The sequence below is a fragment of the Puma concolor genome, chromosome D1, assembly GCF_028749965.1.
Source record: "Puma concolor isolate L17-30 chromosome D1, mPumCon1.1.hap2, whole genome shotgun sequence".
Classification (NCBI taxonomy): Eukaryota; Metazoa; Chordata; class Mammalia; order Carnivora; family Felidae; genus Puma; species Puma concolor.
The window spans coordinates 81,982,306-82,009,216 of NC_141676.1; the positions used below are offsets into that span (position 1 = coordinate 81,982,306).

Here is a 26,911-nt window from a genome sequence, read left to right on the forward strand (position 1 = left end):
CTAATTAACTATGGTCAACATGTGCCATTCACAGGAAAAGAGGATAGTTGAGAGAAAGGCCACCACTTTATGAAGTGTCCACTAAAGCATTCAGTGGATTTAGCTGACTAGGTAGTGGTTAACAGGAAAAAAGAGCAGGCACATATATAAAATGTTTATCAGCTGAAAACCTGTGTATCCAGAAGTATAAAATCACTGAAACTTCTGCGACTTTAAGCGCCAAAACCACTAGAGACAAACCATCGACTAGCTCTTCAAAATTTTTCAAGACTCCTTGATCCTAAATTATGCATAAAACAATTATGGAAAAATGTTTGCTTCCAAAGGAAAATAGCAACAACAAGGTTCATATTTTTATAGCAAAAATAATCTTTCTCAAGGGGAAGATGGCAACAATGGATATATTAAGTATTTGTTCAAATGTAGTATAGACATCTGGTCTTTTTCTCGTCTTATTTTGTTTTTTAAAAGTTTTTATTTAAGTTCTAGTTAGCATACAGTGGAATATTAGATTCAGGTGTATAATATAGTGATTCAGCACTTCCATACAACAGCCAGTGCTCATCACAAGTCCCCTCCTTCATCCCCATCACCTACTTCACCATTCCCCCCACCCTGCTATTGTTTCTTCTTAGTTTTTTTAATTGTAGTGAATGACATTGTTTTCCATTTTGTTTACAATTCGAAAAATTTGAAGTCAAACTTGGTATCTTCTTTCTCCCTCCACCACATATATTTTTTTTAAATACGAAATTTATTCTCCAGTTGGTTTCCATACAACACCCAGTGCTCATCCCAACAGGTGCCCTCCTCAAAACCCATCACCCACCCTCCCCTCCCTCCCCTCCCTCCTACCCCCCATCAACCCTCAGTTTTTTCTCAGTTTTTAAGAGTCTCCTATGTTTTGGCTCCCTCCCACTCTAATCTCTTTTTTTTTTTTTCCTTCCTCTCCCCCATGGTCTTCTGTTAAGTTTCTCAAGATCCACACAGGAGTGAAAACATGTGGTATCTGTCTTTCTCTGTATGACTTATTTCACTTAGCATAACACTCTCCAGTTCCATCCACGTTGCTACAAAAGGCCATATTTCATCCTTTGTCATTGCCACGTAGTATTCCATTGCCTCCACCACATATTTAATTCTTCACCAATTTTAATAATCAAGCCTGTATAATAGCTCTAAATATTTCTACTTTGTCCACTTCCACTGTACTTCAAATTGCCATTACCTTTCATCTGCACTAGCGAACTAGCCTCCTAACTTATAATTAACTCGTTTAAATGTATCTACTCTGCCAATCTGAATCTTTTCAATTTTTTTTCATATTTCATCTAGAGTGAAGTTTTGAAAACACAAATTTAACATATTATTATCCCATCTGAAATATTTCAGAGGGGTTCCATAGCTCCTAGAATAGAAACAGAATTCCATATAACTTGGTTCACTAGCACTCCCACATTATCTAACACCTGACTCTGCCCAATCAAACTAGTCTTGTTGCTTGCCCTGTGTACTCATTATTTTAATAATTTTAACAATAATTTTAATAAATAATTTAATAATAATTTAATAATGGTTTAAATATTGTACCTCTCATTATTTTAGGTGTTCTCTGCATCTGAGATTCTCTTTAATTACTGTTTCAATTCATTAATTTCTATTCATCCTTATCTTCTCAGTTCAAACTAACTTCCTTTTTGAAAAATTTCTTAAAAATTTTTTTTTCAACGTTTATTTATTTTTGGGACAGAGAGAGACAGAGCATGAACGGGGGAGGGGCAGAGAGAGAGGGAGACACAGAATCGGAAACAGGCTCCAGGCTCTGAGCCATCCGCCCAGAGCCTGACGCGGGGCTCGAACTCAGACCGCGAGATCGTGACCTGGCTGAAGTCGGACGCTTAACCGACTGCGCCACCCAGGCGCCCCTGAAAAATTTCTTAATGTTAATTTTTGAGAAAGAGATAGACAAAGCTCAGTTAGGGAGGGGCAGAGAGAGGGAGGGAGCCACAGAATCGGAAGCAGGCTCCAGGCTCCAAGCTGTCAGCGCAGAGTCCTATATAGAGCTCAAACCCACGAACCATGAGATCATGACCTGAGCCAAAGTTAGACGCTTAACCAACTGAGCCACCCAGGCGCCCCTAAGCTAACTTCCTAATAGAAGACTTTCTTGATCTCCCTGCTAGGTCAAATTGTGATACTATACTTACTCTTACATTATTCTTACATTACCCTTATTTTTTAGCTCATGCTGCTTTCCCAATAATCTGTCACAGAACCAGTTTTATTTCTTTTAAATGTGATTATTGGATTACCATCTATATATTACACTATATTTTAAAGTCTGTGAAGGCAGGAGTATGTGTGTTTCTGTTCCTAAAGTATCTAATTCATGACGATAATAAGTATGTGTTGAACGCATGTTTAAATGAATGGCTATTCACTGAAATTTTAGAGATTTCTGAATTGTAAGATATTACTTTTTTATGGTTCATGTCTTTAAAAAAATTTTTTTTAACGTTTATTTATTTTTGAGAGAGACAGAGACAGAGTGCGAGTGGGGGAGGGGCAGAGAGAGAGGGAGACACAGAATCCGAAGCAGTCTCCAGGCTCCGGGCTGTCAACACAGAGCCCCATACAGGACAGAACACACGAACTGCGAGATCATGACCCGAGACGAAGTTGGTCACCCAACCGACTGAGCCACCCAGGCGCCCCTGGTTCATGTATTTTTAAATAATGTATTTATTATATAAATTTTTAAATACAAACAAAGAAAAAAGTTATTTTTAAGATGATTTGAATGAGTCATTATCTTTCTATGAATTTTCTTGTTTGTAATATATGTTCAAAGTAATACACCTACTTTTTATATTTATTAAAAACAGTTATTGACTGATAATGCTAAGTTCTGGATTTAATTCATAAATAGACAAACTTCTGCTTCTTTAAGTGAATAAAAATATGAATTTCTTATTTGGTGGCTATTCAAACTGGTCTAGGAACACACTCTTATAGTTTATGGGGGAAAAATTAGTACTCTGTGTTGTCAATAAAGTTGATATGTTCTAATTCTTACCCTAACTAGGCAGCAAGTTTCTCTGTTAGAGATCATGCATTGAATATGTTGTACCCCCCCACTCCCGCCCCCAAGAACCTGGAGAATTCCAGACTCTAAGTAGATAGTCAATAAATAATTTACTGTATTTTTCTTCCCACATTCATGCTCCCTTAGCTGCTTTAGATTACTTATCTGTCATTTCTGCAACAACCTTTTGTGCCAGTTCACTGAACCAGAATATTTAAATGTTTCCAAGTAGCATTTATTTTATGCTTGCCCTGGTTCTCACAGCGTATGAGAATTCAGTACAACCAGAAAAGTATTTGCTGAATTGAATATCAAAGCATTTATGTTAGATTCTTTTCTTTGGATTTATATAAAGATATTAAAATACCATAAATGTAATGTAAGAGTGCTTTCAGCTTTTAAGTAACTCAGAAAATATCTAAACACAGCAGAAGCAATTAATAACACTAAATGTTTTGGGTCTCTTCTAGATAACTGCTTTTAGTAAACTGTCATTTCTCATCTTTATTCCCTTTTCACTCCCTCCAACCTCTGCCAATTATGCTAAGGTGATCTTACATGCTTTATGCACAATCACCCTTTTCTCCTACTTCTCTTCCTCCTCCTCTTTCTCCACCCTACAACAATATCATTTATACTTAGAATTCATAGCATGAATGGAGCTTGGGAAAAGATTTGGTTGAGGGTGGACAACATCATTCCTTCAAGCCCCTTTCAGCTTCCTGATGTTGCACTTTCCAGTTAACTTGCTATATGTGTGTCTTTAGCTTTTCTGACAGTACATTTCTACATGTAAAAAACAGATGCATTACTTCTCATATATAACTCTCAATCTTCATCTTAAGCTTGATACCAAAAAATGCATGTGAAAATACTTTGTAAGCCCTAAAATTACATATGTTTCAGGGGATTTATTTTAATCTTATTAACATTTATGAAGAAAATCATTGTAATATTAATTGTATTCAGTATGTAAAAATTCCAAATAATGAATAAAAAGGTGGTTCATTGTTTCCTTTAGAGGAGAAAATTTCAAGCTAGTAAAAAAGAGCACTTTTCAAGAATAAAGTTTACTTAAAGGTAGCTTACTATTTATTTCCTACTATCACCATAGTCCTCCTTCTTACTCCTTAAGTACTGAATCCAGAATATACCTGTTACGTTGGGGGCTATAGATGGTCATGGGTGGCCATAGTCTTTCCTAACTTGTGCAAGAAGAACTCCAGTGAGTATTAGTAACCAATTTTCTCCTTGCATTTTGCTTCCCTTGGCTAGTACCTAACAGTTGCTTTAGAAAATTCACTCCAATACATTTCCCTAGGAATTAGCTTGGGATGAGTTTCTCTGTTACTAGGAAGAGGAATAAGCAACATGTAGAAGCAATTGCTAGCTCCTTTACCTTTGTAATAAGTTTCCTTCTATGAGTAGCTTCCTGATATTTAGGATATGAGGATTCGGAGCTTGGGTAATGAAGTGAAAGAATAGAAAATACCATTTGATGATACTCCCAACCATGAGGCCATTGAGACCCAGGTCACATCATGAGAAATCATCTTGGGGAAACTGAAATATTATGGAGAAGTTTGCTTCTTGTTTTATCTCATGAATTAGAGGCAACAGAGAGAAGTTAAAATACAGCATAGAGAAAGAACTTTTCCTGCCAAAACAAACAAACAAGATGTCACTGTGCGACAGACATGTGTAGAAAACATCTATATAGGTAGTCATTGACTTATTTTAAATAGCGCAAATCTATTGTTATAGGACTTTCGTTACTAGTTAGGATGCTCATCCTAACTCATATAAGCTTTCCTTAATCATACAAAGAACTTCCTGAATTAAATCTAATAGGAACTTTTTGAGTAGAGCATGTCTTTAATCAAAACATCTTCTCCTCTAAATTATAGATATAATTGTGAAATTAATAGATATTAAAAGTGGATTATTTTTACAAAATTGATAGATTTTCATTAATTGACACTACCCAATCTGATTTGAAATACCTGAAACTAAGTAGTTATTTAATAACAATACTGGAGAACAAGATGTTAAATATTGTTTGCAAATATGTCAAGTAATGATATTTTAAGAAAGTTTTGCTCTCATTTATGGAAAGGGAGTTTGAAAAAGAAAGAAAAAAGATGTTTCTTGTGAGAAAGAAATTCTCTAGAGGAATTCACTAAAAAAGTTACATTATTTGAAAAATATAAGTGAATGTTTAATACTTTATAATGCTATCACTGACCTTTTCAAGTTGTTTGGATGTTCTGCTTTTTTTAGAGTCAAAGGAGATCAAACTATTTGATCTCACTGTTCCTGGGTTCAAGCCCCATGTCAGGCTCTGTGCTGGCAGCTCAGAGATTGGATCCTGCTTCAGATTCTGTGACTCCCTCTCTCTCTGCCCCTCCCCCATTCACAGTCTGTCTCTGTCTCTCTCTCAAAAATAAATAAACATTAAAAAATTTTAAAAAGTATATATATATATGCATATATATATATATTAATAATGCAAAGAAGATTTTTAAAGTCATACTTTCCAGCTGCTAATTTTTCAGGGACACTCATATTTTAAAAACTGACATACATATTTCTCTACTGATATTTTTAAAAAATACTTGAGTATTCATGTAAAGTTTCTTAACTCCTCTCCTGTCAGTAATCTCTGCCCCATTGATTCCATCATTTATATGCTATAATAATCACCTTTCTACATGAATCTGTTTAAGTCACAGTCCTGCTAATGACCATTTAATGACCCCTCCCTGTTTACACAATAAGTTCTAATGAAGTCTAAGGCATTTATGATCTAGGTCATAATCAAAATTTTTTCTTATTTCTTTATTCACATTATGTTCCATCAAGAGCAAACCGTATGTAATTGCTCACATTCTTTTATAATTTCATATTTTTGTTCTCGTTTCAATACCTGAGATTACTTTCCCTCCTTGTTCTCTTAAAGTCTTTCTTGTCTTTCAAAGCCTACAACATTCAAACATTGACATTCCTCCTGTTTGCATTATGACATATGAATCTTGTGTTTACTCATATAATTGCTTTTATTACACTGTACTTAAACATATTGGTAGATTTCTGTCTACACTCTGAAAATTTGGAATGAGAATAGTTGTTTATATTTGTATCCCAAGTACTGCCTACTACAATTCTTAGCATATATTTAGGAAGCACAATTTAGAAAAGAAAAAGCAGAACATATATGGAGTAAGATAGACCCAACAAAAGGTTAATATGCTGTTGCTGTTGAATCATGCTATTGTTTTCCAGAATTTATTTGGAAGTTAGACAAGGATAGACCATTACTAATTTACAAAAGCCAATATTGTCTGAATAGCCCAGGGTCTGTTTGTAACTACTTGTCTCCAGAGCTCTACTGAGCCAAAGATAAAGGCTTGGTTTTGTTAGGATTAAAGACATAAAAAGTAACAGAAAAAAAAAATAAAGAAAATAAGGCAGTCAAGTGTTCCTGCTCAATAATTTCAACACTGAAAATATTGAATAAAAATAATTGTCCAAAATATTCTTTGGTAACAGATGTTTTATGATCCTACATGCTATAGCAACAAGTAGAAAATGGTGAGTCATACCCTTTGGTTTGTATCATTTGTGACTGTGCTTTAACCTGGTCTGCCAGGTGGCTATTTGGGGAAGTTTCGCTGACTAGGTTATTAAATCTTCTGATTCTGCAAGTTTATTTTATATTTCCATAAGATGATCATTTTAAATTAATGTTGTAATGGCATCCTATTTCTTATTAAGAAAGAAAGAAAGAAAGAAAGAAAGAAAGAAAGAAAGAAAGAAAGAAAGAAAAGGAAGGAAAAAAGAAAGGGAGAAAGGGAAAAAGAATGAAATGGGCACCTGGGTGACTCAGTAGGTTAAGCATCCGACTCTTCATTTCAGCTCAGGTCAGGATTTCAGGGTTCCTGAGGTCAGGCTGTATACTGACAGCTCAGCACAACCTCTGTCTCTTTTTCCAAATAAGTAAATAATAAACAAACAAACAAACTTTACAAAAAATACTAAAAAAAAAAAAAAGGGTAGATTAGTGTAGATAGATTTTGTGTAGATTTTTCATCAAGTTTGTCAAATTAAAACTAAATCTCAAAGGTACTGAGTAGTAACAGACCATCAAAACTTTTGCAGTATTGGTACAGATAAATCATGAGATAGTGCCTCCATCAATTAGGTATATTTATACCTTTATTTACTCCCCATAAAAAAACATACTAAGCTATAAAAATACTAAAACATTTCCATCTTCATATCCTAATTTTAGTCATTATATTTCTATGATTACATGGCTTTTAGAATGTATTAATCATACTTCCTTAAAACTAAAATTTTCCAAAGAAATAGTCTTGTTTGAATCATTTAGAATATAGGGCAAACATGAAAGAGATATTAGTTGATATGACTCAGTCCTCATGGAAATTATATATAATGAAGTATATATAATATTTATTCCTGTGTTATCTTCATTTATCACAAAAATTTAATTTATAAGGAAAGTTTGTACTTTTTTTTTCATCAGGAAGACGTTGTCTGTCTATTAGCAAGAAGTTATAGCAGGAGGAAATCAAAATTGAAAACAATAGTTAATGCATCAAAAAGTGAAAGCCAAATGTGACTTTGTAGAGCAATTTGTAATTTAAAAAAATTCACAGGTTGTTTAGAAAGACCTCCAAATGCTGCTATATTTTTAGAAGTTTTGAATATTTTTAGGTACCTAAGAAGTACAATAGTCACTATTCCCAAGGAGCTTTTAATGCACATATAAAAAGATAACAATATAAGGCTGCAACTGATGTGCTCATATATGGTTGAGATAAGTAGTATAGAAATTTTGAAGAAGTAGAATATACTTTGAATTAGGAAGATATGGGACCATTTACAGGATAAATAGACTTGAGTGAGGTGATACAAATGAGGCAACTGAGGGTGTTCTTGAACTGGCATAAGGAGAATTAAGGTAGAGCTACAAGTTACAACTATTTGAAGGAATGCCAAGACCCTTTAGACTAGAGTAGTAGCGGGTCCACTTTACAAAAGCAAAAAGAAAAATGTAATTTTAGTCAGGAAGAGACAAGTGAAGTCAACAGAGACTTGAATATGAATTTCTGATCAGAAACACAATGACTGACCTGGTATTTTTTTTCCCAAAGGCATCCTTAACTAGATTATAAAGAGGGTGATTATTAATCTGATTGCTCTGAAAGGCCCAGAAACACTAGCATGAAACAAACAAAAAACCAAACAAAAATCTACCTTAATTATATTAAAGCCATACTACCTTTAAAAGCCATTAAACTTGTATTTTTAATGTTGTTAAATGTAAATAGCATTTTTCCTTTGAGGTAAAGAGTTCAGCTTACTAGATTTGCAATTAAAAGAATGATAACCTGAAATTCTTTTTAAGCAATGATAAAGGCTACATTAGAGCTTCTTGGTATGTTAACATTCAGTGAGGTCTGTTTCTGCTAAGCCAATAATTTGACTTAATAATAAAAAATAGAAATATATGGAAAGAAAGAAATGTAAAAGAAGAAAAGAAATAGTGTGGTTTCCTCTCAAATGCTTCAAAATAAACCTCTTCCCACTAACATATATCAGACTGTGGGGACCAAACCTGCCAGGTGCTGTGTGGTCTCCTTTGATACTTAGAACTGCCCAAAATACCTCATTCAATTCATTAGATGACTTCATTTCAGAAATCATGCTTTTTACTGAAATCTGAAAGCAGAAAGCTCCGGAACTGCTTTACAAAGAGATGAAATGGTTTATGCAAGAATAGCTCAAAAGGAATCCAGAGGCTTCTGGATTGCTTGTGGCTTCAATGACAGTGATGCATAGATAGTTTGGGGGTATATCTCCCTAGATTAGAGCTGATCTACAAATGAGAAACTTCAACAAATTGCCCCAATTCATAATCATTGGTGTTTGAACTATGATGATACTTTATTAAGACAAATCAATGGACAATTATTTAGCACCTACTACATACAAGGCATGACATCATATGTAGTAAGGTGTAAATCTGTGTTTACTCTTATTTCTTTACAATAGACACCTATATATTCATCATGGTTGCATTAGTCCCATTCCAAAATGAACTTGATGCTGCATGAATATATAGTGTGTAAAATTTAGCCAACATACAGAGAAACACACTGCTGCTGCAATGTCTCTTTTTGAGACCATAAAACTCTGCTCTGATGTTTTGGTCACAGAGAGAAACCTTTATACCATTTCCACAATTGGGCCTGATTAAACACACAGGCCATGCGTTTGTAATTAAACATGTACAGAGAAAACACAAAGTACCCAATTACCTATGTGCTCATTGTAAGTCTGTTAACATCTCATATGCCTCCTGAGATCCATTGCCCTTTTAACTAAGAGTGAAGCCACCTGTCTCCCCTGGGAAAGCTGGCATGTCTGAAAAAGTTGATTGTTTGCTTTTGAGCTAAATGCCTCTTCTGTTCGCTGCTTTATCTATTGATTGTACTTTAGCTTATGACTGCTTTGCCCTGAGATTTCCCCCAAGGATTATAATCTATCTAACATTTATTTAGCAGAACCAACCCTAACCCTTAGGATTTCCTGGGAGGCTTCTGAATGACCTTTTCTTTCTTTAAGAAATTACCAGAGTATATGCACCAGGGATATGAATACTGTCCCTAGTTTAAATATCCTTCCAATCCCTTTGTGCAACTTCTGTCTTAAAATAAATGACCTGTTAGACAATAAGTGACATTATGCCTTTAAGATACAGTTTCTTTAAAGTTACAAAATAAGTTTTGATCACTTGCAACAAATTTAACAGTACGAAATAATGTAGGGGGAAACAATCCCAAGATTTCCAGTCTGAATATGGCAGAGACACATAGTAATTTTCTCTTTTTTCTACATATGACACAAAATCAAGAAAGTAAATAGGCAAACAAACAAATAAAATATTCTCTCCATTTTCACTGAAATTTAAAGGTATATAATCATTCATAGACTGGCCTAACAAAAGCAAGTGTGACTTACCAAAGCTATCTATATGGAGTGAGGTGCAACAGAAGCCTTGAAAGGGGAGGTGAACAGAATGACCTTACAACTGCCCAGGAAAAGCTGGTATAATGCAAACCCAGAATTGAAAAATCCCATAATTTTCACCAAATAAGATCTGCAGGATCTGTAGGGAGCAGATAGAGAGATCAAGCAGAAGCTGCATAGACAGTAGGTGGAAGAAAGACCCACCAACAATGATCAAACAGCCTTGGGGTGCAGATGACAGCAAAGGCAACATAACGTATATTCCTTGGAGGAAACTCCTACAAATAACTGGGCCAGCAAACCCAACTCATCCTCTGATGAACAATATAGAAGAAGTTGAAAAAGAATCAGTATAAAAATATTAAATGAAAGCTTTGCCAGAACAATGATGGCATGAAACAGAAATTATACCAAACATTCTTTTAATTTAATTTAATTTAATTTTTTTAAATTTACATCCAAATTAGCATATAGTGAAACAATGATTTCAGGAGTAGATTCCTTAATGCACCTTACACATTTAGCCCATCCCCCCTCCCACAACCCCTCCAGCAACCCTCAGTTTGTTCCTCATATTTATGAGTCTCTTCTGTTTTGTCCCCCTCTCTGTTTTTATATTATTTTTATTTCCCTTCCCTTATGTTTATCTGTTTTGTCTCTTAAAGTCTCATATGAGTGAAGTCATATGGTTTTTGTCTTACTCTGACTGGCTAATTTCACTTAGCGTAATACTCTCCAGTTCCATCCAGGTAGTTGCAAATGGCAAGATTTCATTCCTTTTGATTGCTGAGTAATACTCCATTGTGTGTGTGTGTGTATACACACACACACACACACACACACACACACACACACACATCTTCTTTATCCATTCATCCACCAATGGACATTTGGTCTCTTTCCATACTTTGGCTATTATTGATAGTGCTGCTATAAACATGGAGGTGCATGGGTCCCTTCAAAACAGCACACCTGTATCCCGTGGATAAATGCCTAGTAGTGCAATTGCTGGGTTGTAGGGTATACCAAATATTTTACCACGACATAGAAAAAGAAACAAAACAATTGTTTCAATGCAGAAATACGAACAAATTTGAAATGCCAGAACTTGAAAAAGATGGTAAGACATTAGTTTACTAAAAGGATCTTACAGAACTCAGTACAGGAGAAAAGTTTTAAATAATGAAAAAGAACAAGGACAGTAGAATGGACAATATGAAAAGCACCACAATTACCATGGAGTGTAGAAATAGAAAGGAAAGGGGTGCCTGGGTTGTTAAGTCATTTGAGCATCTGACTCTTGATTTTGGCTCATGTCATGAATCCAGGGTCCTAAGATCAAGCCCTGGGTCAGGCTGTTTACTGAGTGTGGAACCTGCTTAAGATTCTCACTCTGTCCCTCTGCCTCTCCCCTGCTCATGCTCTCTTTCTTTAAAAAAAAAAAAAAAAAGAAAAAGAAAAAAGAAAACAATTTAAAAAAAGAAAGAGAAAGGAAAATAAAAATGAAAAGAAAAAAGTAAAATAGGATTAGAAAATGTTAAACACATAACATTTACATAATTGGAGTTTCCTATAAAGATAAAGAAGCCAAAGTATTTAAATATATTTAAAAACTATTAGAGGAATAAACACAAAATGGATTAAAGACCTAAATGTGAGCTCTGAAGCCATAAAATTCCTAGAAAAAAATGGGCAATAATTTGTTTGACATCTGCTATAGAAATATTTTTCTAGATATGTCTCCTCTGGCAAGGGAAATAAAGGAAAATTAAACTATTTAATCTATACCAAATTAAACCTTCTGCACATGGAAGGAAACCATGAACAAAACAAAAAGGCAGCCTACTGAATGGGAGAATAGATTGGCAAATGACATATCTGATAAGGGGTTAATATCCAAAATATATAAAAAACTTCTATAACCCAAAACACACACACACACACACACACACACACACACACACACACCAAAAACAACAGCAACAATAATCTGATCTAAATGGGCAGAGGACCTGAATAGACATTTTTTTTTTTTCCCAGAGAACATATAGAAAACTAACCAACACAGGAAAATATGCTCAATATCACTAATCACCAGGTAAATGCAAATTAAAACCATAATGAGATATCACTGTAGACCTATTAGAATAACATAATCAAAAACACAAGAAATAACAATTTTCGGCAAGGACATGAAGAAGTGGGAACCCTCACACACTGTTGTTGGGTAAGTATTTGGTGCAACCACTGTATGGAGGTTCCTCAAAAAAACCAAAAACAGAAATACCATATTTTCCATTAATTCCACTACTGATTATTTACCCAAAGAATACAAAAACACTAAATTATAGGGATACATACATCCTATGTTTATGGAAGCATTATTTACAATGGCCAAGAAATGGAAGCAGTCCAAGTGTCCATCAATAGATGAAAGGGTAAAGAAGTAGTATAAATAAACAATGGAATATTACCCAACTATAAAAAAGAATTAAATCTTGCCATTTGCAAAAATATGGATGGACCAAGAAGGTATAGTGCTAAGTGAAATAAGCCAGTCATAGAAAATAAATGCAATATAATTTCACTCATATGTGCAATTTAAGAAACCAAACAAATGAACAAAGAGAAAAAGAGACAAACCAAAAAAATAGACTTAAATACAGAGAACTAACTGGTGGTTGCCAAAGAGAAGGTTGGGGGTGGGGGGATGGATAAAATAGATAAAGGAGATTAAGAGTACACACACACACACACACACACACACACACACACACACAACGCACACACACATACACATTGTTAGAGGAGTATGAGACATTTAATAAAAGCTTTTCTGGATTTTGGGTTCTTGGTATTTATCACTTTATATGCACAATGTGTTGAGGCATTTTTCTCTGACCATATAAACATTTACTCTGTACCTAATTAGGTATTCATAATTGTATAATTGTCTTTTCCTAAAGAACTTGAAATTTTATAAACTCAAGGTCTCCTAACTTCTTGACATGTCCCTAAAGAGTTATACTCCCCTACCTCAGAAGAATATAAATAAAAACTAATGGTCTATTTCTCATCATTTCTAATCACTATTTTGAAATCAGTCTGCAATGAAAAGCTGCAAGTTAGTTGCAATCTAATTTCACAAGGTAAAATGGTTTTAGCATGAAACCAAGAAGGGATTTTCAGATTTTATGGGAATGATTACGGTTTACCTTTACTGAGTCCATAATAACAAACGTTTATTAAAGGTCTGCTATGTCATATGGCTTTAAACTAGACAATGTGCAAGAAAAGAGGAGCCAAACTATCCATGACCTTGAACCTTTAGTAGGAGGTTGAAATCAAAAGAATAATTACACAAGTCTGATATTTAACTGGGATACACACTGACAGGATTAAACTAATTGATACTTACAAAGGGGTATCAACTCCTCCTTCTCTGCCCTTCTGTTATGCAGCAGTTTCAGTTCAATACCAGTAATAATAAGCTGTTCAATACCAGGCACAGAATTGGGTCTTTGGTAACCAGCTCCAGTTCTACCCACTTCTATTTTGGTTGTTCAGTGTCAATACCACTCAGAACCCCTAAATTCTTCCTCTTTGGCTCTATCATTGGATCTAAGGCTGGTAAAAGAGGGCAGACATTCCACTTTCTGGTATCCAGCCTTGCTCCAAAGAATGGTGAGTGTGCATGTTTGAGGGCTGGGGTCACCACAGGAGCAGGCTGGTGCCTGTAGGCCTAAAAGCTAGCACTCTTCCATTCATCCACCCATAACTTACTTAGGCCAGTATTTTGGGGTGACAAAAAGAAAGATACCCCTGGGTACTGGTGAGGGCACTGGAAACCCAATGTCTGAAAGTCAATGCTCATGTAGCCCCAAAGGTCTATGCACAGCCATTGCCATCCAGCACTCTAACCATTCCCTTCCTTGTAGAGAAACCATAGCTTCCTTAAAATACTAGCTTTAAGAAGACCCAAGAGAGACAAAGAGAGCAGGGGGTTGATGTTAATGGGAACAGCTGAAGATCTAGAAAGCACTTCAAGCTTTGTACACATTGAAAGAGTTCCCTAGGGTTTGATTTAGGGGAGATTAGAACTGGGAATATTGAGAAGGCACTCTTTTCATCATCACTACTAATTCTACCTTTAATGAAATACTTTGTTAAAACCTATTGAATGCCTGCTTTTTTTGACGAATAACAAAATAAATTTGCAAACATAAATGAAAGCTAACTGCTACACTGCTCTAACTCACATATTTGGCCTAAAGGATTAGGTTGAACTTAATTAAATGGATTGTTCCAATAAGTGATTTTGTAGCATAGTCAATAATATAAATTTTGAATATGTTAAAAATATTTTATATAGGATATAGGGGTTAAAACAAATTAAATGTAATTTCTATTAATTTGGCAGTAGTTGATTTAGTTCCACGCATACAAATGTTGATATAAAGAGAAACTCTCTGCTTATTGATATTGTCACCTAATGGCTATCATTTTAGTAAAATTGTCATTCAAAAAGCTTTTTATGATTCATTTGTCAAAATATGATTTAAAAGGAATTTTAGTGAGCTCATGACAACCAATTTAAACAAAAGATCACAAGCATGCTTTCCTAAAGCCAGGAAACAATTTGTGCTACGAATGACCACATAGTAAATGGTAGTCTACACATGTACAGATATATGTGTATTAGTTTACTTAGAGAATGATGAAGCTATGTAATTTTTAAGTTTATATCCTCATTATATATTATTTTATATTGCTATTGAAGTTGTTCCATACATGGAATATCAACCCAGAAATCACCAGATTGGGATTACCACTCTGCAGCAGAAGAGTACAGTTCTATGAGCATATATTAAAGTGATTTCTTTCCATAGTGGGGTAGTCTGGGATGGCTTCCCTGAGTAGTGATAAGTCAACTAAAATATAAGGATGAGAAGAAATAAGAACATTCCAGATTTAAGCAGGGCATGCTAAAAGCAGTATTTTGAAAGAAAGCCAGTTTTGTTCAGAGAAGGTTAGGGCACTAGATTGGGGTGAGAACAAAAAAAAAAAAAAAAAAAGAGCTGTATATGTTGAGGGTTGAGAAGTAGAGGCCACATCATGCAGAACATCATAGGCTGTGATGGTGAATATGGTCTACATCAATGTAGAAGGCAATGAGGTTTGGCTGAATTAGGAAGATATAGAAGTGAAATAGCAGGCAAATTAGAGATATTATATAGGTGGTGAGAAATGTTACAAATTCTTTGTAAAACTACCTTTTACCTCTCTCCCTTCCTCCATCAATAACCTGTCTAGATTATAATCAGTTTTTCTTTGGAATAAAAACCCTTCCATATGTGGTAGAGTATGCAATTTAGAATTGTTTTTAATTCACTAAAATTGTGCTTCTTATGTGATTCCTTCTTTTTCTCTTTTTTATTTTTAATTTTAGAGTAACAATGAGAAAAATCAATTAGATGAATTCTAATTAGGGAAGTGTTAGTATACATGTGTGTCAGTAGTTGTCACTTAACCTTTCAAAAACAATATTATGAGCCATACTCTAAGCTATGTTGTAACTTAGATGTTATGTGGAGATCAGGGAAAATGTATGTAGATGTGTATGTGAGGGACAGAGAGTGAGACTGAGGCAATCCAGATGAATCTTTTTATTAGTAAGAATTTAACTAGAGTGGAGTGCCTGGGTGGCTGAGTTGGTTAAGCGTCTGACTCTTGGTTTCAGCTCAGGTCATGATCTCATGGTTCAGGAGTTCGAGCCCTGCATTGGGCTCTGCACTGAAGGCATGGAGCCTGCTTAGGATTCTGTCTCCTTCTCTCTGCTCCTTTCCTGCTCATTCTCTATCTCTCTAAATAAATAAATAAATAAATATCTAAAAAATATTTGAAAAATTTAACTAGAGTGACTCTCTGGAATATCTTTCTTTTAGTCTCAGAAGCTAAGTATTTTAAAGTGACATTTATTCAGGTAATGATGCCATTTATCAATTTATGCTCTATATTTGGGGGCATCATTTGAATAGATAACATGGTATCAGCCTTCAATCATAAGCAACTCTTTTCACTGAAATTGCCAACTACTTATGGTTAGTAAATATTTGATAACTATAAAATCTGTAACAATAAACATGTAAATATTAATTATCTGATAATAGCTAAAAATACAAAGCCCTGTCCTGGAGATGATAAGATAATAACTCACATTCTCTGCTCTCACAAATCTTAAAAATAAAGAAAGATAGACTGGTTAATAAATAAACTCAATAAAACATTAAATTTATGGAGTGGAATGTAACATAGAAAATCTACAGATAACCAGTACAGCCTTGTGCATCTTAGTCTAAGCATATGAACCAAATAAATGCATCATGCAGAACATCACAATTTAGGGAAACTTGCTCTCCACCTCACATGAAGAAAGAAAAAAAAATACTGTGTTCTAAACATTAGAAAAAATTGGTATTTATACATGATATCATTAATACTCATAGAAACTCTTTGGAGAGTATACTATTATAAATTCTGTTTTGCAGATGAGCAAAATAAAAATAAGGCTTAGAGAAGCATTGTCTGAGAGAAATACAAAGTGAATCACAAAATCAAGCAATGTATGGAAATTTAAATTTTCTAGCAGTCATATTTTTAAAACAGTGAAAAGAAATAAGTGAAATATAAAGTAAAATTTAATATATGTGATCATTTCAACATACAATAAATATAAAACAAATTACTGTAATATTTTACATTCCTTTTTTTGAAATCCAATGTGTATTTTACACTTAAGTATCTCAATATGTAGTAACCACAATTTAAGGGCTTAATAGCCACATAAGGTTAGAGGCCACCCCAACTCAGACTTAGAGATTTTAAATAAATTACCCAAGGTTTAGTTACTCAAAAAGTGCAGAGCTGAAATTCAAACCCATAACATGAGTTCTTAAATACTATCTTGTGCTAATTAGGAAGGTATGATCCCAGATTCATAAATGTAACTTGAAATTGTCTTATTAATATAAGATTTTAAAAAACATTCAAAGAATTGTATGTATACTTTTTAAATCATCTTTTTTTTAAGTTTATTTATTTATTTTGAGAGAAAGTGAGTGAGTGCGAGTGTGTGCACTGAGCAGAGGAGGGGCAGAGAGAGAGGGAGAAGGAAAATCCCAAGCAGGCTCTGTGCTGTCAGCTTGAGCCCCATACGGGGCTCAAACTCATGAACTATGAGATCATGACCTGAGCAGAAATCAAGAGTCAATCACTCAGGGCACCTGGGTGGCTCAGTCGTTGAGCATCTGACTTCGGCTCAGGTCAAGATCTTGCGGTTTATGGGTTTGAGCCCCCCGTTGGGCTCTGTGCTGACAGCTCAGAGCCTGGAGCCTGCTTCGGATTCTGTGTCTCGTTCTCCCTCTGTCCCTCCTCTGCTCACACTCTCTCTGTCTCTCTCTCAAAAATAAATAAAGATTAAAAAAATTAATAAAAATATTTTTTTTAGTTAAAAAAAAAGTCAGTCACTCAACGAGCTGAACCATCCGGGAAACCCTCAAAGAATTATGTGTATCTTTATTCACACACAAAAAATAGTCTTGAAGAGGTTATGTAAAATTCTGAAGGAGTCACAATTAATAGATAATATAATAGGTATTGGGTCCACATCTATCTAGTTTCAAATACCATATTTCAGCTATATCATAATCATAAATAACTAGATCCACTGAAGGAGTTTACAGGAAAATTAGGCTCCCATTGGGTCTAATAGATGGTAATTACAAACAAAGCAGGGTGTTCCTATAATCAAGCATTCCGATATTATTTTTAAAAATTGCCTATGTCTTTTCATTCACTTTAAATATAAAGCATAATCACTATAACCACTACCACCATAACAACAACAAAAAATTCAATAGCTTACTGCCTACAGAGCTCATGCTGTCTTAGGTTTTCTGTTGACAAGCAACTATAAGAGATGTGTAACTAAGCATCTAAGAACCATGCCCAGTATTCAGATTATACATGTGCATTAAGGAACACACTACCCAATGAGCATGATGCTGCAGTACTGACACAGCCTTCTGGGAAATGCTAGAGGTAACCTCAGGCAACAAGGAAATGGGAGGATACCTTAATGCTTTATCATTGATGACCTAGAAGATTTCATGTTATGGTGTCTTGGGTTTTAAATTAAATGTCAAATATAATTTGTCACTGAAAATGTGAAGTGTAGAACTTCCCTTAGAGACTCTGAGAACTCAGTCCTCTAATTGGTGTCTGCCTAAAACTGAGTGAAAATAGAGATCATTTGGTAAATTGTCACACTATTCTACAGAAATGTGTGGATTTTTATCTCTTACACTTTAAATCTGTAGTAAATTCTTGAGATAGTATTTAAAATGTGCAGTATTCAGTGCAGTATTAAATACAGTGGAACTGATAAACTCTTCCCTTTGGGATCATGCCACCGTTTATGTCCTGGTCTCTACGACATTTAGTCTATAACATCAAGAATTTTGTGCAAGAAACTGAAGTAACACATAGTCCACGGATACTATTTATGTATTTGTGGGTTTTTCCCCCCGCTGGCAAGGGTTTATGTTAATAATAGGGCTAATAATAGGATATACAATCCACTTTAATATGTTAGCATTATATCTTTCTGAACTATCTGTATATTAGGGCTAATTATGAGGTATCTTTAAGTCTAAGAATGCAGCTTAACTCGAAGACATCATTTTTACTGCCGGTTTTAATTAGAAATCTAAAGAAACAAGTACAATTAAATATGCCCATAAAAATAATAGATACATTCCTATAATACTAGTCAATTTGTTGCACCATTAATATCATTCAGTGTGACAGTTTTTAAAACATATTGGAATAATTCAAGTGGAAAATGGCTAAGAACAAAATTACTGGCATTTAACCACCATAACAGTTTTAGAACAGTGAGTACCACTCAGTATCTGCATCAATAGCTATTTTTCTTTGAAGCCACATTGTAAAGTTAACTAGTTGTCTATCTCATTATACCCATTGTTTCTAAGAACAATTAATCTTGTTTTGAAAGTATACCGCTTCGGAAGAAAATTAATTTAACTTTAGAAATTCATAGTTGCAAACATAATTTGTAAAGGGAATATTAATGTATCTAAATTTTCCTAATTCCAAGGGAGTGATTTATTTTACTTTCAGAAATATAATCCTTGGCAAGTTTCCTCCTCCATGAAACAGGTAAACACAGGTTACCCTGAAAAATCTTTGCAGATGTCTAATGGGCCATGGAGTAGGCCACACACGCTAGGTCACAGACACTTGACAGCAAACCTAACTGACAGGATGACATAATGAGGTGTACAGTCAGGAATCACTATTTTTTTTTTTCATTTTAAAATCAATTTTCTGAATATAACAATGACAAGCTTTCGTATGTACTATATTTCTAAAATATTATCACATTCATAATTTTATTTAATCCTATCAAAAACCTTATGAAGTAGAATATTATAATGCCACTTTATAGGTGAAAGATGCCTTCTTTAATGATTATTTATTTATTCTGAGAAAGACAGAGCACACACAAGTGGGGGAGGGGAAGACAGGGAAAGAGAGAATCCTAAGCAGTCTCCAGGCTGTCAGACCAGAGCCCAACATGGGGTTTGATCTCACGATCCATGAGATAGATCATGACCTAAGTGGAAATCAAGAGTTGGATGCTTAACCAACTAAGCCACCCTGGGACCCCAGGATGAAAAATGTCATATGTCTTATCTAGCACCACAGTACTTACAGTAAGAGAGTATTTTGACATCTGCTAGTTTTATTCATAGATAACATAGACTTCATACTTTGGTCTGGTCTAAATGATCATAAATTCTTAACTCATAAATGTGAAATTCAGTTTTATCATAATGTTACTGTTCATTGCAAAGTGAAAAAATTTGGTGTTGCTGGTATTATGAGACTGTTCATGACATAATTTTATGTTAAACACCATTTGGTAAATTTAAAAGAAAAATAATCTAAGACTACAAATTTCTATTAAACTGAAATAGTACATTTGAAGTAAAAGCCAAGTCTTCTTATTTTCTCTCTTCTGGACCAAATTATGGTTATATCATGCATTGCTTTGGGCTATTGGCCTCAATCCTCTAAACATTACTAACTGTTCTTTTATACTTAAAGCTTAAGTTGAAAAGCAGGAAGCTAGATTAGGGTCAATAAACACTTGTCAAATGCCTACCATATTGTTAATTTTCATTTATGTCATTTAAGTTTAATAAAAGGTATGCAATATCTATTATTAGTAGTTATTATATTTTATATTTATATGAGGAAGCTAGGTGTCAGACTGATTAAAAGTTTTCAATAATATCATACAACAAGCTGATATTTAAAACTCATGTCTATTCTCTCAAAATCTTATGTTCTTTCAATAATATTACAAATGCTAAAGTCACCTTAGTGAGACTTAAACTGTCTTTAAAAACTTTCTAAATTCTTATAGGAAGTTGTATAACATGGAAGAACTTGCACCATACATTCTATCATTTTTCTCACCTGTAACTCCACTATTTTAATCATCAATTAAACTTGTTAATTTGGAAATCTGATCTAGTATTCTCATTTTTGCAACATATTTTAAATCTTAGATGCTTCCTTTTTCATAAAAGCATGTAACTAATTACACGCAATATATCTGAAGCTGGAGAATTTGCCTTGGTTACAGATTCTTTATTCTCCCACCTGAGAAAAGCATACTTTTCAGTGTGCTTTTCCATTGAGTAAAGTGGCCTGCTTTAATGGATGTTAGGAAAAACAAATTACACAGACCAGGTGTCCATAAAGGAAGAATCTTCTATGTTGGGCAAATTAAAGAAGAGTAAACATAGCACAGAGAAATGCCCAAGATCTAATGATGGCTAAACATAGGCAGAGTTTTCAAGACCCAAAGTGAAGAAATACATGTTTGGCATTAGGGTTTTGCTAATGTTTGAACTGTGGACAATTTGATGATAAATACAATATCAAACATGATCATTTATTGAGTGTCTAACTAAGTCAGGCACTTTGCTGGGTGCTTGGGAAGCAAGTATAGATAAGATATGGCTTATGCCTTCAAAGCATTCACAAGTTTAGATCAGGAGACAAATTTATCTTTGCTAAACTATTATAGGTGAGAACTGCGCTATAAACAAAGTGTTACAAAAGCACAACAAAGTAAAGTGAAGGTCTAGGAAAAACTTTTGAAAGATACCAGACTTGAAATATAGAGAAGAAATTATCAGACTAAGGAAATCTAAAGGGAGTTTAATCATGGGAAGGACATGGACAAAGAAGAAGCATAATAAGCTTAGAAAGGGCAAGTAATACTTAATGACTGTAAGCAACCTAAACACGGAGACTGCGTCCATCTTGTTCACTATAAAATGAACACTGCCCAGTTCAGAACCCTAGCATGTGAGAGATGCTCAGGTGCTCAGTAAGGAATGAATGAAAATTGAGTGTGAGTATGGGAAATATATATAACTTTAGTCTTGAAAGGCACATTATAGCTGATTTGGAAAGATCTTGAAAAGCATGTAAAACAGTATGAGACCCATGGGATGCCATCAATCTATTTTAAAAATAAATAATAGTTTTGTTTTTTAGCAAAAGCAATGACTATATGTAGAATAATATCAGGGTCTCCCTAACCCTTATCAGCTTACAGATGATACCTGATTCCATATGAAAAAATCATGTCAATTCCATGGTCTAAGAGTAATTATGTCCTTAAACTGGATGATTTAAGGACCACAAGTTAACAGTGAAATACGTCCTGACTAAATTCCATGATGTGCACTGCATGCATTCCTGTACCTTCCAATAATGCAGAACTTCCACTGCATTTTACTATAATATTTATTATATTTTATGTCATGTAATTTTCTATCTGCTAAAGCATGAGTTTCTTGAGATAAAGTTCATATTTTGTTTACATGTCTATCTTAGCACCTTGTAAGGTCACTGGAGCATTGTGGATGATTACTAAATATTTACTAAAAAATGTCAGAAATCAGGTTCTTTCAGAAATCAGATTCTTGGCCTGATTTAGAAATTCCAGAAGTTAACACCTGGAAAGACAAAGAAGATATGGGGAAATAGGAATAGGAAAAGAAATGGAATAGGAAAGGAAGGGAAATGGAATAGGAAAGCCCCTGGACCACAGAGCAGCTCTGATGTCCGAAAAGACAGAGAGGAGGAAGTGGACTGAGCATGAAGATCTTCAGGGAGATCCTTGATAGGATCAAATCTAGGTTAGAGTTTCCCAACATCCACACTACTGAAATTTTGGTCTTGATAACTGTTTGTTGCAGAGGGCTGTCCTATGAATTTTATGATCTTTGCTAGCTTACCTGGCCTTTACGACTACATGCCAGTAGCATATCCACTACTTGTGACAATGGAAAGTATCTCCCAAATGTTTCCAAATGGCATTTGGGGGGTGCACAGTTACCTCTGGTTGAGAGTCAGTGGCCTTGAACAACCCAGTGTATCCCAGAACAAAGATTGCCTCAGAGGAGTTTCTCATTAGTCATTAATGGCAAGGCCCTTTTTCTCCTACCATGCTCAGTCTTTGTGCCAAGGGTTTCCTGGGAGGCACATGACCTCAGCTCCAACACTGAGCCATATTCTAAAGGTGATCACATCTGGATGCTGTCAGCTAACTGCTTTCCTTGAAGTTGAACAGAAAATGATTTATGGAAAGGAGCTAAGAGCAGCATATCTACATAACTGCCACATAAAGGCCAGCGGATTCTCCTTTGCATTTAATGGCCTCAATTGTGACATGTTTCATTGGGTCTTATTTTATTATTTCTATTAAACTTCTCCAAGACTGGAAATATTTGTTTTGTTACATATTCAAGGAATAACATTCTTTTTGTTTGGTATTTCCCCTGCAACTTTAGCTAGTTCTAGGTTATTACAACCTCACTTTGACTCAACAGAATCATTTGTCTCTGCATTCAAAAGTTGAAATGTATAGTTCTTAGACTTTGGAAATAAAGTCAGTCCTTCAATTGGATAATAGCAAATAAAAGAGGACTGTAGTCTCCATTAGTTTTATATAGTGTATTTAGGTCACTGCTCAATTTACACTAGTCACCTATTTCTTGTACTTTCTATTTTTATGATATGCTTCTGGAAAACATTCAAGATATCTGTTTAAGTGCATCTTCTTGATGGATGGCCATGCTGACCATCACATCTACACTCATTACTAACAACAAATTCAGTTTGACTCTAACTTTGCTAGACTTACTTTCTGAATCTGGTATGACATTTCTCAGAGACTAGGTACATTTCAAAAATTATGTAAGTCATTCACAATGGTGTTAAAAGATGAATGCACTGGGGCGCCTGGGTGGCGCAGTCGGTTAAGCGTCCGACTTCAGCCAGGTCACGATCTCGCGGTCCGTGAGTTCCAGCCCCGCGTCAGGCTCGCATCAGGCTCTGGGCTGATGGCTCAGAGCCTGGAGCCTGTTTCCGATTCTGTGTCTCCCTCTCTCTCTGCCCCTCCCCCGTTCATGCTCTGTCTCTCTCTGTCCCAAAAATAAATAAACGTTGAAAAAAAATTTAAAAAAATATGAATGTACAATGAACTTATATAAACAATATATATTTATTCAACACTGCTTTACTGGATGTCATATAAGTGAAATGGATATAATATTAAATTTTAAAACTTTCCAAAAATACTCTGAGGTCATCAGCTATTAAAATAAGAGTATTTAAAAACATTAAAATTAAATGTGCTATTTATGCAGTGTAGAACTTTTGCTGTATATTATGTAAGCACTGTTCTGAGAATATAATGGAATTATGATCTGCTTGTGGAGATGGGCTGGGGATTGGAAAAATCAATACCTTATTTTTTTAAGTATACAAGGAGTTGCAAATAGATGGATAATATCAACAGACTTGGTTGCATAAAACACATATCTAATCTAACTTTGAGGTATGATATATTTTGGATATTGCTTTTTAAGAAGCAGAGTTTGCATAAGCAGAGAAAAGTGAAATAGACATAAATTGTTTAGCTCACAGATGAAAATAATTTTAAAAAATTAATGTTTATTTATTTTTGAGAGAAAGAGAGACAGAGTGTGAGTGGGGTAGAGACAGAGAGAGAGGGAGACACAGAATCTGAAGCAGGCTTCAAGCTCTGAGCTGTCATCACAGGTGCCCCATCCACATGCCCCACCAATGAATATACTTTTAATTCTCACAACCTATTTGAGCCACCCAAGTGCCCCACCAATGAATATACTTTCAATTCTCACAACTTATTTGAAGTGAATGACACATTATATTAAATATAAGAAAAGCTTCTCTTAGATGACTATGTTATTAGTCAGGTTTATCCAGAGAAACAGATATATATATATATATTATATATTGTGTGTATATATCTATATATCTATCTATATATCTATCTATCTATATATATATATATATATATATATACATACACACACATACATACATATACTCGGAGAGAGAGAGAGATGATAAGAAATTGGCTTATATGATTATAGAGGCTAAGGAATCCCAAGACTTGGCGTCAGCAAGCTAGACTTAGGAAAGCTACTGGTGCATTTCCAGTCCAAATCTGAAGGCCTCAGAATCAGCAGAGCTGATGGCATAGTTCCAGTCAAAGCTGGCACGTTTGAGACTAGTCACCTCATATTTCTATGTGAGCCCAAAGGCAGGAAAAAAATTATGTCCTTGCTTGAAGGCAGTTAAACAGGAGGAATTATCTCTTACTTGTGTGAATTATCGGACAATGGTCAGGTTTTTTGTTTTATTGAGGCCTTCAAATGATTGAATGAGGACATTCACATTAGGAAGATGAATCTCCTTTAATCAGTCTACTGATTCAAATGTTAATCTATTTGACCAAATGTTTGGGTAAACTGTGGCCTAGTCAAAATGGCATATAAAATTAATCATTACAATTCTCAAACACTATCCTAATTAATTTCTACATATAACTTGGCACTTCTACAAAGGACTTCAAGTTGCAGGGTTTATTCCCATTTTTGAACATGGCAATTGAAGCTTAGGAAGCTTATGTGAATTGTCCCAGCTTCCATAGATGATGTGTTACTGAACTAGAATTCAAACCCAAAATCAACTTTATATATGAATTTATGTTCTTTTAATAAATATTAGGTTGATGTTTCATTTACTCTCTTTTATTAAAAAAAATGCTTGGACTTTGAGTGTCAGAAAAGGTGGTAAAGACTTAATTTTCCCTGTAGCACTCCTCTAAATACAAGTAAATACCTGGAAATAATTCAACAATCATAAAAGGATTCTGGCATCTAGAAAGAAGAAAGTGAACTGGCTAAGGATCTTAGAGTTTGAGAAAATACTGCAGTGAGTTCCCAGGGATTTCTTTTTAGCTCTAATATATCCTGGTCTGAGAGCCAGAGAAGCATGCAATCTGAACTACCAATTGCCATGGAAAGAAAGAAGAAAGAAAGAAAGAAAGAAAGAAAGAAAGAAAGAAAGAAAGAAGAAGAAAGCAAGCAAAAGAAAAGGCTATTCTTTCCAACTTGAGGACCTGGAAAGGGATATGTTTCTTGCCATATCAAGAACAAGAAAAATCACAATATCAATTGATGTCTATACAGACATGATTCAATTGCTGGAATTTTCTGACGCGGGTAAATCAACTATCATAAACATGCTTTTATAAACAATAATGAATTCTCTTGAAATGAGTGAAAAAAGAAATAGAATATTTCATCAAAGAAAGAGAAGCTGTAAGAAATATCTAACTGGGAATTCTAGCACTGGATGGACTCAATAGTACAAAGGAGATGAGAAAGCATAGAATCAACGAACTTAAGGATAGACCAGTAGAATTTACAGAATCTTAGCAGACAGAAGATAAACTGAAAGGGAAAAAACAAAACAAAACAAACAAACAAAAAAAAAACAAAAAAACAGAGCCTTGGGGATCTGTCGGACAGTAACAAAGTATCTAGCATTTGTATCATCTGAGTCACAGAAGGATAGAAGAAAGAGTGGGACTGAAAAATCATTCAAAGAGATAATGGTTGAAAAATTCTCAAATCTGACAAAAAGAATAAACCTACAGACTGAAGAGGCTGAATGAACCTCAATTAGGTAAAATCAAAAGAAATTCATGGCAAGGCACATCATAAGTACATTTTTAAAAATTAAAGAAAAAGAATGTCAGGAGTAACTAGAAACAATACACTACCTATAGGGGAATCCCAACTCATCTGAAACCATGCAAGAAGTGGCAAAATATTTTTCCAAGTGCTGAAAACAAAACAAAAACAAATAAAAAAACACGTAGTATTCCATTGTGTATATAAACCAAATACTACATAGCAATGAGAAAGAATGAAATATGGCCTTTTGTAGCAACATGGATGGAACTGGAGATTGTCATGCTAAGCAAAATAAGTCATACAGAGAAAGACAGATACCATATGTTTTCACTCTTATGTGGATTCTGAGAAACTTAACAGAAGACCATGGGGGAGGGGAAGGAAGAAAAATGGTTGCAGAGGGAAGGAGCCAAAACATAAGAGACTCTTAAAAACTGAGAACAAACTGAGGGTTGATGGGGGGTGGGAGGGAAGGGAGGGCAGGTGATGGGTATTGAGGAGGGCACCTGTTGGGATGAGCACTGGGTGTTGTATGGAAAGCAATTTGACAATTGATTTCATATTAAAAACA

The 26,911-nt window shown here is 34.6% G+C and overlaps 1 protein-coding gene across 3 annotated transcripts in view; it reads left to right on the plus strand.

The window, feature by feature from the left end:
- The window catches only part of CNTN5 (contactin 5), a 1,391,028-nt gene that overhangs the window by 521,848 nt on the left and 842,269 nt on the right, over positions 1 to 26,911 (plus strand). The gene's annotated exons all lie outside the window — the stretch shown is intronic.